The sequence below is a fragment of the Cupressus sempervirens genome, chromosome 9, assembly GCF_028749045.1.
Source record: "Cupressus sempervirens isolate cs-2001-9-10 chromosome 9, ASM2874904v1, whole genome shotgun sequence".
In the NCBI taxonomy this organism is placed as follows: domain Eukaryota; kingdom Viridiplantae; phylum Streptophyta; class Pinopsida; order Cupressales; family Cupressaceae; genus Cupressus; species Cupressus sempervirens.
The window spans coordinates 281,026,244-281,048,332 of NC_143126.1; positions in this window are offsets into that span (position 1 = coordinate 281,026,244).

The following is a 22,089-nucleotide window of genomic DNA, read 5'->3' on the forward strand; positions in this document are numbered from 1 at the left end:
ATGAGCAAATGTGTGTATGAATTCCAGCAACAATTGAATGCAAGTTCTCATTCAACTTTTAAAAATGAAGAGATGATGGTCTCTTAAATAGACTTTCTTGGAATTCATCAACGGTTGAGATCGATTTCAATCAGTGGTCAGGATTAAAGTTGAAGTTAAGTCATAAAAGGAGATTTCTAAATTAAAGGGAGTTAATTAATTTAATTTGAGTAAAATAAGGAGTTAACTGATTCAATTTGAGTAGAAAAATGAGTTAACTGTAGTGTCTGCCCCTTGGTTCACATTTTGTTATCGTTGCTGAACTCTTTTAGAACTAGTTTTATTTTGTTATACTTTCATGTGTATGGGGTGCATGTTTGCCTTGTGTATTTGCTTTTGTATGGCATGTCTGATGTGGTTAAGGAAGGGAGTCGTCGTCACCTGCTAGTCGAAATCTACACGATGCACCACTTCCTACCATTGTTTGTTTAGTTTAGTATATATTATGTTTGTACATACATGATTTTTTATGCAGGTTGCAGGTACCAGGTATCGACTTTTTTGAATTGTCAGGATGAGCGTACCCTATCACATTATCTCAATAATAAGAGAGGGGAGATAAATTCTCAAGTCCAAATTCCAACCCTTTGAGCCATTTGTCCTAATTGAAAAATTAGGACAAGTATCTGAGTTGAATACCCACCAAATGTGTCGGATGACATATTTCATAATTTTTAACCCTTTAAATTTATTTTGTATGATTTATTCTATGATGGGTTTTCATATTTTATCTTGGAGGTCTATGGTGAATTTTCCATTAATTAAGTCTTAATAAATAGATTTAATTAATAAATTATTTATTTGAGAAAATTAATAAAATATCATGATCTTTGATATTTTAATTGTAATTAATTAAATGCGAATTATTGGAGAAAAAGAATTAAATAAAAGAAAATTAGAAATTAAAATTAATAATAATTATAAAATAATAATAAAGTAATAAATAAAATAATAATAATAAAAGTCATAAATATTAAAATGAAAGTTATAAAATTTAAATAGAAATTATTTAAAAAGTAAATTGGAGTTATAAGCTTGCATGGGAATTAATATGTGTCAACAACACGGGGGTTAGTGCATCAATTAAGCACAAGGTGTCTACAATTCTATGACTCATCAAAAAGAATTGAAAAAGACCCATGCTTAGTTGGTGACACCTTTCAGCGGTTTCAAGAAGCATTCTAAAGGTTTCTTGAGAGCTCTTGATATTCAGGTATTCATAGAAGCTTAAATGAAAAGCTTAATGGAAGCTACATGCTTAATAAAAGCTACAAGCTTAATGGAAGTCTCGAGCTACAAGCTAAAAAAAATAGAAACTTCAAAGCTTACATGCATGGGAGAAGATTCATATGCTCATATATTTTTTACTTGCTTCTATGCTCCTTCTAGCTCTTCTAATCACTTGGAGGATTCGATCGGCTTGGATTCTTGGAAGAATTGTGAATGATGGAGAAGGAAGAGATTTTCTATGGACTTCTGAGGCATGGAAAATTAGCATCAGTGTCCAGGTGCACTCGTGATATTCTCATATTCCCTTTGCACTCTTTCTCTTCCTGTCTTCATCATATCTATTTTATGTGTCTGAATACTCTCTGTATTTGAAATTGGAATCTAGATATTTTATTTGAATGAGAAAAAAATAATAAAAAAATCTTAGATCCAATTAAGGAAAAATAATTAGAGCTTAATCGGGTTTGGGTTTGAATTTATATTGTAAAATTAGATAGATAAGATTTGAAATTAAAATAGAAATTCTAAGTTGAAAATTCATATGATTAGATGTAATATTTCTATCAAATTATTTTTTTAGATGCGTATGGACAAACCTATCAGATGGATGAATAGGTAAATTTAGAGAACAATTACATTTTAAGAAGAAATTTTTAATTATCCTATCACTGCCCCTTGGATAGAGCTGAACTCAGTTATTTATAACTTTTTATCAGGATTGAATTTATTTGATCGCTCTAGTCAGAATTGGCGCAACTTGTCCCTATCCAACATATTTAAATTTCAGCCCGATCCAACGATTCATTAGGGAGATATGGCCGTCATACTGAGACTGTTTTATTCAAAGATAGATATTTCTCCATTTCTCATAATCAAGAGTTTTTAATGCTTAAACTTCACAAAAATAATATATATCAAGCATGGAATGAATTAAAGATATTATTGAAATCTTCTCTTATTAGAATCTTATTAATATGCATTAGTTTTATATGGTTTATTATTTAATTTAATTAAATCAAATTTAATTAAGATTAATTAATAGTAGAAGAAGTGTAATTAATTATTAGTCAATCTAAGTAAATGGATGAGAGAAAATTAAAAGAAAAGAGATTTTAATATAGTTTATATAGTGGACTTTTTATAATGTATATTGAATACTATTTAATATATATTAAACAATTTTAGAGTTGTTTAATGAAGATGATAATGTTCAGAATTTAGAGATTATTCATGTTAAAATTTATAATGAGTCTTATTGGTTTGTGATAGGGATCTCTTTCGAACAACGTTTATATAGACAAAATATTATTAAAACAATTAGAAAATGGAGTCTAATGGTTGATTTTAATATTGATTAAATAATTATAAGATGATAATTTATATTATGTTGATTTAAATTGAGAAACTCTGAATGATATTGGATTAAGACTGAATTATTATGTTATTGGTTAATACATTTGATATACCTTAATGGTATTAAGAGTTAACTAATGAAGCTTATGTAAAGTTCTTTAGATCAATTAATAATAGTTTTGATGAGTTTATTATTTATTAATGTTTGTTGGGACTAACAAACTATTAGTAAATAATAGTGTAAATAGTTTAAATAGTTATCAATTAATATGATCAGAGTTAATCTAGAGGAGATTAGTTAATGATTGAAGTATTGTAAAAGATATTAATCAAATTGAATTGGTTAATAATTTGGAGTATTAATTAATTGAATTATCGTACATAAGGAAAACTTATTTGAGATAATAATACTTGGTATTGGAGATTTATTATAACTTGTTATTATTAAAATAAAATGGGAACATTGTTGAAAGAATGATGAATGTGGTCATTATAAATTTATTAATAAGATTTCCAATATAGCTTGTTATTAGATATTAACAAGTTATTATTATTGAACTATGAATATGAATATTTGTGTACTAAATTATAGATGACTTTTAACTTACAAAATTATAATTAGTTATTAGTCAACTGATATTAATTGGAATGTTGCCTTGGATATATAATTATTAATTAAATTAATTAGAGTTAATTAGATTTAATTAATAATCAAGTTATGTAATAGTGTTTTAATTGATATGCTAATATCGATTCCTCTAGCAAAGTTGTGAAATATTTACATCGAAGTTGATAAGTCGTACTCTCATGACTTGAATAACGACTTTAGATGTTTTAATGGTGAGACTTAGTATTATTGAATTGAAAACTATTAGATGTTAATAGGTCATGGATGGTGTACCTATGTTAATTAATGGATTTAATTGATCATTTTGATAAAGTTATAATCTCTAATTCGAAGAATGATAATTGGTCTTCTTATAATATAACGAATAATGATCCTAAAGAAGTTGAAAGGTTAATCAATTAGAATATGGATCATGCTTAAATATTAAAAAACAATTTAATTAAGGTCAATGATGATCAGTTTAGTGAATATTTATCCTTAAGTTATTCTTAGAATAATGCTATCGGGAACAAATGGGTTGACTTGTAGGTCAAATGATAACTTTATACACTTGAAGTATACTTGCAAACGGAAAACTGAAAACCCCTACACATTATTCAACTATGTGAATTTAGTAAACCAAAACATGTGTTTGTATCGTGTATTCTATATGTTTCTTGTTTTGAATTTTGGGTTGACTAGTGTTGACCAGTCCTAGGATGTTACCAGAGGCTCAGAGGTTATGAGATGTGATGGCATGTTGATCTTATTTGGTCTTGATCTTTATAAGCCCAACCATGGTTATGTGATCGTATGCTCTATGAAATGTTTGTATTTGTTCTTCAGCCTTCATCTGTGAAGCTGATATGTATATATATCTGAGACACTTGAGCTAATAATTTTTGAGTCATCGATCAATTATCCTTGGATTACTTTCTAGTCGCCATGATGGGACTGAAACGTGGATTTATTTCTTGATGATGTCATGTTGTGACATGTTTGACTCAACCATTTTGGAGTCTTCGATCAGTATGATTTTGACATATTCTTGGTTGCTTGTTGAGAACCATTTATCTTGAGATATATTTTGGTTATTGAGAACCAATTGATACTTATGATTATCAGTGATGCCTTCAGTTGCCAATAGAGAACTGTTGTGGTCATGATTTTCTATGGATACTTTTTCAGATGCTCATGGAGATTTGATGATTCTTATCTTGGAGATTTGATGATTCTTATTATAGATATTTGATGCTTTTATGCTTATTTGATGATTTTATTATGGATTATCTTTTATATTTTGAGATTTATGATTCCATGAGCTTAGGGTAGGTAATCTACTTGTAGTGTCGAGAAGTGGCTTGCAATGGGGGCCGGGGCCCTAAGTGGCTGCCAGGGTAACTCATTGTAAGTTGCTTAATAAGTGATAACATTTACACACTAAATGGGGATTAAATAAACTTAAAAAGATAACTGTTTTGGTTCTCACCCATGCCTTAAGTGCTTGTATAGGCTAGGATGGGAGTAGTGAGAATGCATGGTTGTGACCGTGTATTTCGTAGTATGCCTCGTCAGTATGAGAGGATACTAGTGGTCACATGAGATCAGTATGGACCTGTGGAGTTTAGCTAACTGCCAGAGTAACTTGTACATGATAAATACGATGACACTTTCTCGCTTGCAGATTAGGTTTCCTACATGTCATTGTGTGCCTCTGAGAATTAGATGTCAATTTTGTGTGATGAAACCTTTGAGTTACTATACTTTTAGGATTCTTGGACTTATAGAGATTTGTGCTTTGTGAATTAATATCCTGTTTGGGACTTGAGATTATCTCCTTAGCATGGTGGGAGTGGACCACTTAGATTCCATGCAGTCGGGTGGTAGTGTATTTTCACTCTTATCATTTGAGATCCGTCCGAGACACTGTGGCTGGAGTATCCTTAGTTGGTATTTATTCTTTGTTATGTTCTTGGAGCATTATGATAGATAATATACCTTATGATGGATTTATTTATTGGTATGTTTCTTATATTGATGATTTGCTTTACTTTGCATATGTTACTTGATGATTTATTATGCTTTATTTTGCATGTTAGTAAGATGTTTTAAGAGTGACATTCTTACTATGTTAATATCGATAATCTCTTCGGTGCTTTGGAATGTTATTCACGGAGGGATGGCTAGGGTCCACGATGGTCTACTGATGCTATTTACAGTTGGGAGGAACCGTGAACTTAGTTATTTATGTTTGTGATATATGGTTATCTTTTGTGATGATGTATCATGTATGATATGTGGTTTCATTTATGTTATTGCATCATAGATTAATATTAGATGATGATGATGTACTTTATTTACTTGGATGTTTATTCTTTTAAGCTTTACATACCCTGTGATATGTACAGTGGATGATTGAGCTAAACTCAAATATATTACAAAAGGACACTTGTATATTGTTTAAGTACATTGGATGTATCATTGTTATTTCATAAGGATGGGATGTTAGATGAATAGTTAATTTAGATGTGACACAACGTTAAGGGATCTTTAAAGAATGTAGCATGTTATATATATATATGTTATGTTTATTTTTATTTGAATTGTTGCTTTTGCTTCCGCAAATGTTATGAATGGTTTTATCTTTCATATTTTAAAAAAAAAATTGTTTGGCAAACTTAGTAAAATTGTTTGGATCCCTTGGCGGGGCATTACATTTGGTATCAGAGCCTGAGTTTTAACATTGGGAGCTTTGGGTATATTGGAATGCTAATAATTATTAACTAGTTGAATAAAAAAAAAACTTAAAACTATCATGTGTATCTTTTTCAAACTGAAAACTTGAAACTAGGTGAACTGAAACAGAACTTAAAACTGTTACTTGCATATTTTTTATATTTCAACACTTAGCTTTCAAAACTAAAAATTTTACTGAAAATCTAAACGAAGGCAAAACTAAAAATTGAAACTCATTCTAGCTGCAAAATATGTATCTTTTATCTATGTTGTAAGGTAGTAAACCTCTGTTTATCTTTACAATCATTAAGTTGCTCTTGTTTAGAATGAATTGAGAGATCTATTTTAGTAGTTGTTAAAAGAATGAATGTTGGATCGATATGGTTTTTAGTTTACCATTAAATCAGAATCATATTTCTTTAAGGGTGTTGTAATATCCTCAATGGAAACATGTTTTCCTACAAAGGGAAAGGATTCAATGGGACCCACATAGTGAGTATCTTAGTTTTGCATTCCTGTAAGCTTCCAGGATTAAGCCTAATCCTAGGGGGGGTGAATGTAGTGCCTGCCCCTGGTTCACATTTTTTTATCATTGCTAAACTCTTTTAAAACTAGTTTTATGATGTTGGTTAGCAACATTCTTTTGAGATTATCAGATATTGTGCTATGGATTCAGTTTATTATGTGACGAGATTATTTAAACTCTAAATTTCATGTATGTATGATGATTATTTTTAGTGTTCACAATTATTGATGATGATTATTACATTGCTTTCAATTATTAATGATGATTAGTAAGATGATTTATTATCATATGTATTTTTTTATGGATACTTACCCCATACTTGCATGTGTATGGTGTGCATGTTTGCTTTGTGTGTTTGCTTTTGTATGGTGTGTCTGATGTGGTTAAAGAAGGGAGTCGTAGTCACTTGCTAGTCGGGATCTACACGATGCACCACTTCCTACTATTGTCTGTTTAGTTTAGTATATATTGTGTTTGTACATGCATGGTTTTTTATGCAGGTTGCAGGTACCGAGTATTGACTTCCCTGAATTGCCAGGATGAGCGTACCCTATCACATTATCTCAATAATAAGAGAGGGGAGATAAATTCTCAAGTCCAAATTCTAACCCTTTGAGCCATTTGTCCTAATTGGAAAATTAGGACAAGTATCTGAGTTGAATACCCACCGAATGTGTCGGATGACATATTTTGTGATTTTTAACCCATTAAATTTATTTTGTATGATTTGTTCTATGATTGGTTTTCATATTTTATCTTGAAGGTCTATGGTGAATTTTCCATTAATTAAGTCTTAATTAATAGATTTAATTAATAAATTATTTATTTGAAAAAATTAATAAAATATCATGATCTTTGATATTTTGATTGTAATTAATTAAATGTGAATTATTGAAGAAAAAGAATTAAATAAAAGAAAACTAGAAATTAAAATTAATAATAATTATAAAATAATAATAAAGTAATAAATAAAATAATAATAATAAAAGTTGTAAAAATTAAAATGAAAGTTATTAAATTTAAATAGAAATTATTTAAAAAGTAAATTGGAGTTATAAGCTTGCATGGGAATTAACATGTGTCAACAACACGGGGGTTAGTGCATCAATTAAGCACAAGGTGTCTACAATTCTATGACTCATCAAAAAGAATTGAAAAAGACCCATGCTTAGTTGGTGACACCTTTCAGCAGTTTCAAGAAGCATTCCAAAAGTTTTTTGAGAGCTCTTGATATTTAGGCATTCATAGAAGCTTAAATGAAAAGCTTAATGGAAGCTACAAGCTTAATGAAAGCCTCGAGCTACAAGCTAAAAAAAAATAGAAACTTTAAACCTTACATGCATGGTAGAAGATTCATATGCTCATATATTTTCTACTTCCTTCTATGCTCCTTCTAGCTCTTATAATCACTTGGAGGATTCGATCGGCTTCGATTCTTGAAAGAATTGTGAATGATGGAGAAGGAAGAGATTTTCTATGGACTTCTAAGGCATGACAAATTAGCAAATTAGGATTTTCTATGAATTGAAAATTTCCCTTTTTGAACTGAAGAAAGATTTTGTTGAGATATTTAATTTAATAAAATGAGATATGCTCTCATAATTAATTTTTCTATTTAATTAAATAATCTTTAATTAACTAGAGAAAATTTTCTTATTTAATTAAATAACTTCATTTAATTAATTAGGAATGGCTTCTCATTTAATTAAATAACTTTGTTTAATTAATTAAAAGTAAGTACTCCATTTAATTAAATAATTTCATTTAATTATTTCATTTTTTTTTCAAAATTAGTCAACTCAAGTCAACCATGGTTAAATCTGGTCAACTTTTGGTCAAACTCGATCTTTGCGTATGTGAATATGAGCCAATGTGAGTATGAATTCTAGCAACAATTCGATGCAAATTCTCATTCAACCTTTCAAAATGAAGAGATGAGGGTCTCTTAAATAGACTTTCCTGAAATTCATCAATGGTTGAGATCAATTTCAATCAACTGTCAAGATTAAAGGTGAAGTTCGGTCATAAAAGAAGATTTTCAAATTAAAGGGAGTTAACAAATTTAATTTGAGTAAAATAAGGAGTTAACTGATTCAATTTGAGTAGAAAAAGGAGTTAACTGATTTAACTCATTTTTTATCAATAGTGAACTAAAAATTTCCCTTTTTAAACTGAAGAGAGATTTTGTTGAGATATTTAATTTAATAAAATGAGATATGCTCTCATAATTACTTTTTCTATTTAACTAAATAATCTTTAATTAATTAGAGACAATTTTCTTATTTAATTAAATAACTTCAATTAATTAATTAAGAATGGCTTCTCATTTAATTAAATAACTTTGTTTAATTAATTAGAAGTAAGTACTCTATTTAATTAAACAATTTTGTTTAATTATTTCAAAATTCTTTTCGAAACTAATCAACTCAAGTCAACCATGGTTAAATCTGATCAACTTTTGGTCAAACTTAATCTTTGCGTATGTGTATATAAGCAAATATGAGTATGAATTTCAGCAACAATTCGATGCCAATTCTCATTCAACCTTTTAAAATGAAGAGATGAGGGTCTCTTAAATAGTCTTTCCTAGAATTCATCAACGGTTGAGATCAATTTCAATCAACAGTCAAGATTAAAAGTGAAGTTCAGTAATAAAGGGAGATTTCCAAATTAAATGGAGTTAACAGATTTAATTTCAGTAAAATAAGGAGTTAACTGATTCAATTTGAGTAGAAAAAAGATTTAACTGATTTAACTCATTTTTTATCAATAGTGAATTGAAAATTTCCCTTTTTGAACAAAAGAGAGATTTTGTTGAGATATTTAATTTAATAAAATGATATATGCTTTCATAATTACTCTTTCTATTTAATTAAATAATCTTTAATTAATTAGAGACACTTTTCTTATTTAATTAAATAACTTCATTTAATTAATTAGGAATGGTTTCTCATTTAATTAAATAAGTTTGTTTAATTAATTAGAAGTAAGTACTCCATTTAATTAAATAATTTCATTTAATTATTTCAAAAAAAAATTTGAAAGTAGTCAACTTAAGTCAACCGTGGTTAAATCTGGTCAACTTTTGGTCAAACTTGATCATTGCGTATGTGAATATGAGCAAATGTGAGTATGAATTCCAGTAACAATTCGATGCAAATTCTCATTCAACATTTCAAAATGAAGAGATGAGGGTCTCTTAAATAGACTTTCCTGGAATTCATCAATGGTTGAGATCGATTTCAATCAACGGTAAGGATTAAAGGTGAAGTTCAGTCATAAAGAGAGATTTCCAGATTAAAGGGAGTTAACAGATTTAATTTGAGTAAAATAAGGAGTTAACTGATTCAATTTGAGTAGAAAAAGGAGTTAATTGATTTAACTCATTTTTTATCAATAGTGAACTGAAAATTTCCCTTTTTGAACTAAAGAGAGATTTTGTTGAGATATTTAATTTAATAAAATGAGATATGCTCTCATAATTACTTTTTCTATTTAATTAAATAATCTTTAATTAATTAGAGACACTTTTCTTATTTAATTAAATAACTTCATTTAATTAATTAGGAAGACTTCTCATTTAATTAAATAACTTTGTTTAATTAATTAGAAGTAAGTACTCTATTTAATTAAATAATTTTGTTTAATTATTTCAAAATTCTTTTCGAAACTAGTCAACTCAAGTAAATCGTGGTTAAATCTGGTCAACTTTTGGTCAAACTTGATATTTGCGTATGTGAATATAAGCAAATATGAGTATGAATTCTAGCAACAATTCGATGCAAATTCTCATTCAACTTTTCAAAATGAAGAGATGAGGGTCTCTTAAATAGAGTTTCCTGGAATTCATCAACGGTTGAGATCGATTTCAATCAATGGTCAGGATTAAAGGTGAAGTTCAGTCATAAAGGGAGATTTCTAAATTAAAGGGATTTAACAGATTTAATTTGTGTAAAATAAGGAGTTAATTGATTCAATTTGAGTAGAAAAAAGAGTTAACTGATTTAACTCATGTAATGCCCCGCCAAGGGATCCAAAGAACTTCACTAAGTTTGCCAAACAATTTTTTTTTTAAACATGAAAGATAAACCATTCACATGATAGCAGAAGCAATAGCAACATTTCAAGTGAAAATAAACATAACATACATAACGGATTACATTCTTTAAAGATCTCTTAACGTTGAATCACATCTAAATTAACTATTCATCTAACATCACATCCTTATGAAATAACAATGATACATCCAATGTTCATAAATTATATTTTCAGATTGCTCAGTCATCCACTATACATGTCATAGGATATGAAAAAGCTTAAAAGAATATACATCTATGTAAATAAAGTACATCATCATACTAACACTAATCCATGATGCAATAACATAAATGAAACCACATGTCACATCATCATAAACGATACAAACATCCATCATAAAAGATAATCATATATCACAAACATAATTAACTAAGTGCACGGTTCCTCCCAACCATAAATAGCATCATTAGACCATCGTGGATCCTAACCATCCCTCCGTGCGTAAGATTCCAAAGCACTGAAGAGATCATCGGTATTATCATAGTAGGAATGTCACTCCTAACATATACAACATCATATGTAAAAAGCAATCTAACATGCAAATATAAGCATAAGATAACATCATCTAACATATGCTAATCATCAATATAAGAAACATACCAATAAATACATCAATCAATCATCTATCATAATGCTCTAAGAACAGAATCAAAATAAATACCAACCAAAAAAGCATCAGCCACGGTGTCTCAAATGGATCTCAAATGATAAGAGTGAAAATACACTACCACCCGACCGCGTGGTACCTAAGTGGTCCACTCCCACCGTGCTGAGGAGATAATCTCAAGTCCCAAACAGGCTATCAAAATCACATAGAAAAAATCTTCTACAAGTCTAGGAATCCTAAAAGTATACTAACTCAAGGGTACCATCACACAAAATTGACATCTAATTCCCAGAGGCACAACAATGACATGTAGGAAACTTACTATGCAAGTGGGAAAGTGTCATTGCAATTATCACGTACAAGTTATCCTGGCAGTTGGCTAAATTGTAGTGTCTGCCCCTAGATCGCATTTCTGTATCATTGTCAAATTCTTTTAGGTTCATTTTATGCTTTGATTAGTTTTAGAGATGCTAGATTTTTAATATTGTGATATTATTTCATGACTTTGATTACAAATGTATCAGTTATTATTGCTTAGTTGATTTCATTCATGTGTTGTTAATGATATTTTGATGATCCTAGTTAGTAAATGTGGTTTCTTTCATAAAAATGTTAACATGATGTCTTTAATGATGATTATATTGTATTGATAGAGATGCATTGTTATATGTACGCATTTGATGTTAGACTTGTGATTTTTACGATACTTACCCCATACTTGCATGTGTATGGTGCGCATGTTTATTTTATCTTTCTGTCTGATGTGTTTGATGTGGTTAAGGGAGGGAGTTGTAGTCACTTGCTAGTCGAGATCTACACGATGAACCACTCTCTGTCATTGTCTGTTTAGTTTAGATATATTATATACATGTACACGCTTGTCTTTTATGCAGGATGCAGGTACCGAGCATCGACTTTCCTGAATTGCCAAGATGAGCGTGCCCTATTACGAATACTCAAATGGTGAGAATGGGAAGATAATGATCAGGTCCAATCCTAGCCATAAGCCTATAATACTTGTCCTGCAAGGAGGACTTGTAACAGATTGTCTACCTTTTTAAAACTCGTGAATATTTTGTGCGTATGTTGTTTTGTGAGTCTTTGATGAATTTTCTGTTAATTAAGTCTAATTAAAAGATTAAATTAATAACTTAATTTAATAAAAATTATTATGACATTTTGAATATTTAATTATATTTAATTAATTGAGAAATTAATTAAATATAAAGAATTGAATTTGAAGATAAAAATTTTAAGAATAAATTTAGAATGTGATAATATTTATTTAATTTAATAATAATATATTTAGAGTTCATTTTTAAATAAATGCTAAATATTATTGTTATTTAAGTTAATAAATATTTATCAAATTAAACGTTCAAAAAAAATTAAAAAAAGTGAAAAGATATTAATTTATGAAAAAGATTTAAGTTCGCATGAATGAGTTTAAAATATAGAAAATTAATTAAAAAGATAAAAACATGTGAACTTGAATAAAGATATTTTAATAATGTGTACATTAGATTTAAAAAGCTAATAAACTAATTTTAAAAGTGAAGTCAAGTGGATAGTTAAATAAAGCAATTTAATGATTCACTTAACGTGCATGAAAGGAATGATAAAAGAATATCTTAATTAAAAAGGGAAATTAATTGTGCATGAAAGAATTAATTAAATTAAATAATTGTAATTTTAGAGTTATGGAGACAGAAATCCTAAAAGGTAATTAGATTCTATATTAGAAGTTTTAGGGTCATTATTGCACACATAGGTTTTAGGAAACACACTTTTGGAAGGGAAACAAAGAAATCTTTGAAAAGCTTTGAAGGGCTTGGATTAGCAAGGGTTTCACCAGATTGTTAGCATCAGATCAAGGTAGGGTTTGTGAACCATTGTAGAAATACTTTTGGATCTTTGTCTTCTTCGTGCTTGTTGGAAATTGTTTCTCAAATTTTTCTGTCTGAATCTTGCCATCCTTCGTTCTGGATCTTTTACTATTCAATTTCATCTGTGAATCCCGGGTTGAAACAACTATTTAGAAAACCTTGTTTCTACAATTGAAAGAAATTAGTATTAAATCAAAATTTGGATTTGAATTAAATTTGGAAGCTAGAAATTTAATCTGGGGAGGATTTGGGATTTAAAAAAAGAAAAAGAAAAAAAAAAGAAGGTTTTGGAATTAGAGAATTTGCATGATTAAACTTAGTTTCCATATCAGGTTAATAATGGAAAGATTATATATATAAATTGTGGAATTTGTTGAAATGAATATAATAGATTTTAACAAATAAAAATTATAATATTATAAAACAATTCTTATCTTCATATTTAATAATTTTAAATTTGTTTTAATAAAATTCGTATTAAATTTTAAATGAAAAATAAAGATAAAAATAAAAAAATAAAAACTAAATCAAATATGCTTACCCCCGTACCTACTGCCGGCATTATTGGCTATGGCAGCCGGTATCGCTGCTGTCGGCATTAATGGCCGCGACAGCCGGTACTGCTGCTGCGCGCAACAAGGTACCCTGCTGTCATAGGTACCAGGCCGACGGGCTTTTAAACATGCCTATATATATATATATATATATATATATATATATATATATATATATATATATATATATATATATTGTTTTTAATAAATTTTAATACGTTTTAAAATTTATTTAATTTAAATTGTAATAAATTTACATTATAATTTAATAACATTTTGTATTATTATTTATTATTTATTTTACTATTAATTCATATAAATATTTTGTAATTAAATAAATTTTATAGTTTTATTAATTATTAATTAATCTAATTAAAATTGATTTAATTAGGATCTATTAACGATAAGAGTTAATTAATGAAGTTATTAATTTATCTTATTTAATAATATTGATTTTTAATAAAATTATGATTATTTTATTTAAAATCAATGAACTGTTATTTTCTTTTTATAACCTAAATGGAATAAAATGATTATTTCCAGATTATTCTACTAGGAAATGACTTTTATTATTATGGTAATTTTACATATTTAAGTCAAATAAGTGAATGGGTTGCTAGGTGGAATAAACTGAGAATCTTATAACTTGAAACGCACATTGAAACGTAAACTGAAAACTTTACTTGTAACCCAATTGTGTATTCTCAAATCAAATGCAAACTATGAAATTGTACGATTTGCTTATACTGTCTATGCCTTTGAATTTTGAGGTTGTTTAGATCTTGACCAGTCTAGGACGTACACCAGAGGTTTTTGCGAAGTTTATTTGATACTATTTTATGTGACTAGATGTCATGATATATCTTGTGATTCATAGTGGAGATTATATTTATGAGGTTTATTTTGTGGAGCATTTATTTGTACTTGGATGGGAGAAACATCTTATTATTAGGTTGCCTATTAAGGAACCGAGTTTGATCTTTATGGGTGTTGTGGTATGGGACACAACTATAGATTTATGTGCTTAGGAGAGGTTGTCTAGGTACATGACTTTGGGAGTGGCTTGCATAGGGGTCCAGGATCCAAAGTGGCTAGCACTAGGGTAACCTAATGCAAGTTATGTAATAGGTGATAATCTAGTAATTAAAACTTTTGGGGGGAAAACACACTAAAAAGATAAGTTAGAGATTTTTGATCTACCCATGCCTTGAGTGCTTGTATAGACTAAGGATGGGAATGAGATGATTGTCTCATCTTCTGAGAGGGCTTTCTGATTTCCATATGTGTGATGTTGAGGGTCTAGGGTTCAGAGTAACCAGTCCAGGGTAATTCAACGCTTGAGGGTCCAGGGTCTATTAAGAGATCAGTCTAAGGTAACTCAAGCAGCCATGTGATGACACTCCCTAGTATGTAGCCTGAGTCTCCTCTGTAGATTTTTGTGAATTTTGTGTGCCTCTGGTGGTGTACTTATTGTTGGATGTGTTTATAATGGATATTTATTTTCATTGATGAGGATTGATGATTCATGATGTTGTACTTTTGATGTGTGGTTTTTGACTTGAGGTGATTATCTTTCATTGACTTTATCTTATGATCTTGGTATTGGTTTATACTTGGTTTGTGTATGTTGTTTGGTTTTGTGGTGTCGATATTGGATTGAGTGGTCTTACTTTTGGATTATTTTATCTTCTTGAGTAGTATGTGTTACCTTTGAGGTAGTTTTGGCTATTAGGGGTACCTTGCGTAGGAATGTTGTATGTTTGACAGTCGTATGTGGACCGTTCATTATCTTCCTTGCATGGTGGGAGTGGAAGCCTGACTAGGTAACCACACGGTCGGGAGGTAGTGTCTTCTTACCATTTGGATTCTCCTTCACATTGCCAGCTGTTGGATGTTCATTGCAGAAGATGTACCTTTATCATTCTTATTTCTTATCTCAGAGACTTCATTTCAGATGATGTATATATGTTATCATATATTCTAATGTATTGTATCTTTTCTCTAATACCCTGGCGACATGTGCAGTGGATGTTATTGATTGGATGTACTTTCATTGTATTGTTTATACTTATGCATTTGCTTATGCGATTATGTATCTGTTATTTCTTTATGATCTTGAGACATTGTACTTGGAACTTAAACTAATTAATTTAAAATTATTAAATGTGACTCAACGTAAAGGAATCCTTGAAGAATTGAAATTGTATCTATAATTGAAAATGTGTATTTGATATGTATGTGCTTATTGCTTCCGCATTAATGTTATCTTGATGTTGTTTAAACTTTAAAAAAAAAAAATAGTTCGGTAAACATTGTAACATATTACATTTATTTCTCTTGGGTTCCCGAGTGGGGCATGACATAAACTCCACGGGTCCATACTGATCTCATGCGGCCACTAGTATCCTCTCATACTGACGAGGCATACTACGGAATGCAAAGTCGCAACCATGCATTCTCACTAATCCCATCCTAGCTTGTACAAGCACTCAAGGCATGGGAGAGAACCAAAACAATTATCTTTTTAGGTTCATTTAATCCTCATTTAGTGTGTAAATTTTATCACTTATTAACCAAACTTACAATGAGTTACCCTGGCAGCCACTTAGGGCTCTGGCCCCCATTGCAAGCCACTTTCCAACACTACAAGTAGATTACCTACCCTAAGCTCATGGAATCATAAATCACCACAGTCCTGTACAAGCGACTGCAAAAAAAATCCAAAAGAATCATCAAATATCCATGATAAAAGCATCAAATATCCATAATAAGAATCATGAAATCACCAAGATAAGAATCATCAAATCTCCATGAGCATTTGGAAAAGCATCCATAGAAAATCATGACCACAATAGTTCTCTATTGGCAACTAAAGGCATCACTGATAATCATAAGTTTCCATTGGTTCTCAGTAACCAAAATATATCTCAAAATAAATCACAATATCTATTGGTTCTCAACAAGCACCCAAGAATATCTCAAAATCATATTGATCGAAGACTCCAAAATGGTTGAGTCAAACATGTCACAACATGACATCATCGATAAATAAATCAACATTTTAGTCCCATCATGGCGACTACAAAGTAATCCAAGGATAACTGATCGATGACTCAAAAATGATTAGCTCAAGTGTCTCATACACATACATCTTAGCTTCACACATGAAGACTGATAAACAAATACAAATATTTCATAGAGCATACGATCACATTGGTTGGGCTTATAAAGATCGAGATCAAATAAGATCAACACGCCATCATATCTCATAACCCTCGAGCCTCTGGTAACAACCTAAGACTGGTCAACACTAGTCAACCCAAAACTCAAAACAAGAAGCATATAGAATACACAATGCAAACACATGTTTTGGTTTACTAAATTCACATAGTTGAATAATGTGTAGGAGTTTCCAGTATTTTGTTTACAAGTATATTTCCAAGGGTCTAAGTTTCATCATTTGACCTACAAGTCAACCCATTTGTTCCCCGATAGTATTATCCTTCCATTATTAAGAATTACATTCTAAAAATAACTTAAGGATAAATATTTACTCACTAAATTATTTTCTTTATTTGCTAAGATCCATATTACTAATTGGATAACTCTTCCTTAATTTTACTTCTACATTTCAACATAATCAAAGGATCATTATTCATTCATAAAAGAACCAATTATCAATCTTCGAATAAGAAGATTATAACTTAATTAAAATGATCAATTTAATCCACCAATTAACTTAGGTGCACAATCCATAATCTATTAACATTTTAATGATTAAAACTCAATTAAGTATCTCTAACACTTAAGCCTCTTAATTATAATTATTATTAAATTGTCACTAATAACCGTTAAAATATCTAAGTCATTATTTAAGTCATTAAAATAAGACTCGTCAACTTCAATGTAGATACTACACAACTTTACTAAAAGAATCGATATATCATATCGATTAAAAATTTGTTACATAACTTAATTATTAATTAATTCTAATTAACTCTGATTAATTCAATTAATAATTACAAATCCAGTTGACTAATAACCAACAATAGTTTGTACGTAAAAGGCCATCTACAATCCAAATATTCATATTAATAGTTCAATAACTTGTTAATAACAAGCTATCTTGGAAATCTTATTAATAAATCTATAATGACCACCTTCGCCATTCTATCAATGAAAACTAACTTTTCTTTGACAAATCTGTATTATTGATAATCATTTAGTTAAACCTCATTTGATTCAACTAATTATCAATCAATTATATTCCATTTCATTAACATTAGGATTAGTAATAGTTTAATAACTAATAACAAGTTAAAATAAATCTACGATAACAGATTGTTTATTATTTTTGCTAACAATGATGTCACTAGTAAATTAAATATAACTTTCTTAAGAATCGTTCCCCGGATAAGATTTACCAATAATCAATAGGTAATCATTTGTCCAAAATAATCTTTGATGATTCTAAGTATAATGATCACCAACTTCATTAATCACAATTTCATTCATGATAACATGAATTCATTTCCATTATATTTTTTCCCCCTTAATTTGATCTCAACTAAATTCTTAATACTATACTTCAATTATTAACTAATCTCAATTAGATTGAACTTAATTGAATCAATTAATAATTATATAAACTTATCTATACTATCTTTCATTAATAATTTGTTAAACTTAACAATTATTAATAAATAATAACTCACTAATAATTTCAATATTCAATTATAATGATTGATATTCGAACCAATCAATAAATAACAACTAAATAATTAGTATATCTTTTCTTTGAATTTTTCTTCACTTAAAAATCCATTTACTTAAATTGAATAATAATTAGTTACACTTCTTCTACTATTAACTAATCTTAATTAAATTTGATTTAATTAGATTAGATAATAAACCTTATAAAACTAATGCATATTAATAAGATTCTAATAAGGGAAGATTGCAATAATATCTTTAATTCATTCCATTCTTTGATATATTATTTTTGTGAAGTTTAATCATAAAGAACTCTTGGTTATGAGAAAGGGAGAAATATCTGTCTTTGAATAAAATAGTCTCAGTACGATGGCCATAGCTCTCTAATGAACCGTTGGATCGGGCTGAAATTGAAATATGTTGGAGAGGTTGAATTTGAACCGATTATGATTGGAGTGATCAAATAAATTCGATCACGATAACAAGTTATGAATAACTGAGTTCGGATCTATCCAAAGGGCAGCGACAGGGCAGTTTGTGATGAATTAAGAATTTCTCCTAAAAGGTAATTATTCTCTAATTTTACCCAATCATCTATCTAATAGGTTTGTCTGTACACATCTAAAAATATTACATCTAACTATTCAAATTTTCAACTTAGAATTTTTATTTTAATTTCAAATCTTGTCTATCTAATTTTACAATATAAATTCGAACCCAAACCCGATTCAGATTTAATTTCTTTCTTAAATTGAAGCTAAGGTTTTCTAATGAGTCCTCTATTTTTTTCTTTGCAACTCTATATATCTAAATTCTAATTTAATTATAGATTCATTCACAAGAAGTATTCAGACACATATAGCAGACATGATGAAGACAGGAAGAGAAATAGTGCAAATAGAATATGAGATTATCACGAGTGCACCTGGACACTGATGCTAAACCGCCATGCTTCAGAAGTCCATAGAAAATCCCTTCCTTCTCTATCATTCGCAATTCCTCTAAGATCCAAGCCAACTGAAAATCTCCAAGTGACTAGAAGAGCTAGAAGGAGCATAGAAGCAAGTAGAAAATATATGAGCATATAAACTTCTCCAATGCATATAATCTTTGAAGCCTCCATTTTAATTTTGTAACTTGTAGCTTTCATTAAGCTTTCATTTAAGCTTGTCCAAACATACTAGGAAAGCCTCTATTTAAAGGCCTTTAACATGCATCTAGAGTGTCTCTAGAAACAATTAGAAGATAAGCATGTCAACCAAGCATGAGTCTCCTCCAACCTTCTAGATGAGTTTTAAGGTTGTAGACACCATGTACTCAAATAAAATGCTAACTTCTAAGTGTAAACAATTAGTTTATTCTTAGAGTACAAACTCCTGTGTTATCTACATGACAACTCCCAAGAATTTGTCAACTCCTATGTGAGCAAATATTAATATTATATTTAATTTACTCTTTTCAATTTAATTTATTTATTTATTAAATCTCATGCACTAACTTTGATAATTTCACTTTTCAATCTTAATATATTTATATTTGAGTCACATGAGATTTAGAATCTTTTAATATTTTAATATATTTTCCACTTTCAGATTTCATTTTCCAAAACTTAATTGCTAAAATATTTGTTAACTTTAATAATATTATTATTTAGTCATTTATTTAAAAATGAACTCCAAATATATTATAAATATTGTCACATTCCAACTTTTAAAGTTTAATTATTTTTTTTCCAAATTTAATTATTTTATTTAATTAATTTCTCAATTAATTAAATAAAATAAATATTAAAATATCATATTAATTTTTTATTTAATTAAACCATTAATTAAATATTTTAATTAAGCTTAATTAATAGAAAATACATCAAAGACTCATAAGGTAAAAATATGAAAATCCATCATAGCCAAAATACATACAAAATCAATCCAAGGGTTTAAATCAGGAATTACGTCATTTGACGCATTCGGAGGGTACTCAACTCAGATACTTGTCCTAATTTTTCAATTAGAACAAATAGCTTAAAGGGTTGAGATTTGGACTTGAGAATTTATCTCCCCTCTCTTATCATTGAGATAATGTGATAGGGTATGCTCATCTTGACAATTTAGCGAAGTCAATACCCGGTACCTGCAACCTACATAAAAGCCATGCATGTACAAGCACAATATATACTAAACTAAACAGGCAATGATAGGAAGTGGTGCATCATGTAGATGCTGACTAGCAGGTGACTACGACTCCCTTTCTTAACCACATCAGACACGCTATACAAAAGCAAACACGCAAAGCAAACACACACACCATACACATGCAAGTATGGGGTAAGTATCCATAAGAAAATACATATGATAATAAATTATCTTACTAATCATCATTAATAACTGCAAACACTAAAAATAATCATCATGCATACATGAAATGCAAAATCTAACTAATCTCATCACATAATAAACTGAATCCATAGCACAATATCTGATAATCTCAAAATAATGCTACTAACCAATAATATAAATCTAGCTCTAAAAGAGTTCAGCAACGATAAAAAAATGCGAACTAGAGGTAGGCACTACATCCACCCCCCTAGGATTAGGCTTACTCCTGGAAGCCTACAAGAATGAGAAACTAAGTTACTCACTTTGTGGATCCCATTGAACCCTTTTCCCTCTATAGGAAAACATGATTCCATTGAAGATATTACAACACACTTAGAGCAATATGATTCTAGTTTAATGATAAACCAAAAACCATATCGATCCAACATCCATTCTTTTAACAAATACTAAAATAGATCCCCTAATACATTCAAAATAGGAGCAACTTAATGCTTGCAAAGATAATCAAAGGCATACCACCTTACAACATAGATAAAAGATGCATGTTTTGCAACTAGAATGAGTTTCAATTTTTAGTTTTTTCCATGTTTAGGTTTCAGTATAATTCCTAGTTTTGAAAGCTAAGTGTTGAAGTATGAAAAATATGCAAGTAGCAGTTTTAAGTTTTGTTTCATTTCACCTAGTTTCAAATTTTCAGTTTAAAATAGATACACATGATAGTTCAAAGTTTTCATTTTGTTCAACTAGATAAAAACTAGTGGCATTCCAATATACCCAGAGCTTCCAATGTTGAAACTCGGGCTCTGATACCAAATGTAATGCCCCGCCAAGGGATCCAAAGAACTTCACTAAGTTTGCCAAACAATTTTTTTTTAAAACATGAAAGATAAACCATTCACATGATAGCGAAAGCAATAGCAATATTTCAAGTGAAAATAAACATAACATACATAATAGATTACATTCTTTAAAGATCTTTTAACATTGAATCACATCTAAATTAACTATTCATCTAACATCACATCCTTATGAAATAGCAATGATACATCCAATGTTCATAAATTACATTTTCAGATTGCTCAATCATTCACTATACATGTCACATGATATGAAAAAGCTTAAAAGAATATACATCTATGTAAATAAAGTACATCATCATACTAACACTAATCTATGATGCAATAACATAAATGAAACCACATGTCACATCATCATAAAAGATATAAACATCCATCATAAAAGATAATCATCTATCACAAACATAATTAACTAAGTGCACGGTTCCTCCCAACCGTAAATAGCATCATTAGACCATCGTGCATCCTAGCCATCCCTCTGTGCGTAACATTTCAAAACACCGAAGAGATCATTGGTATTATCATAGTAGGAATGTCACTCCTAACA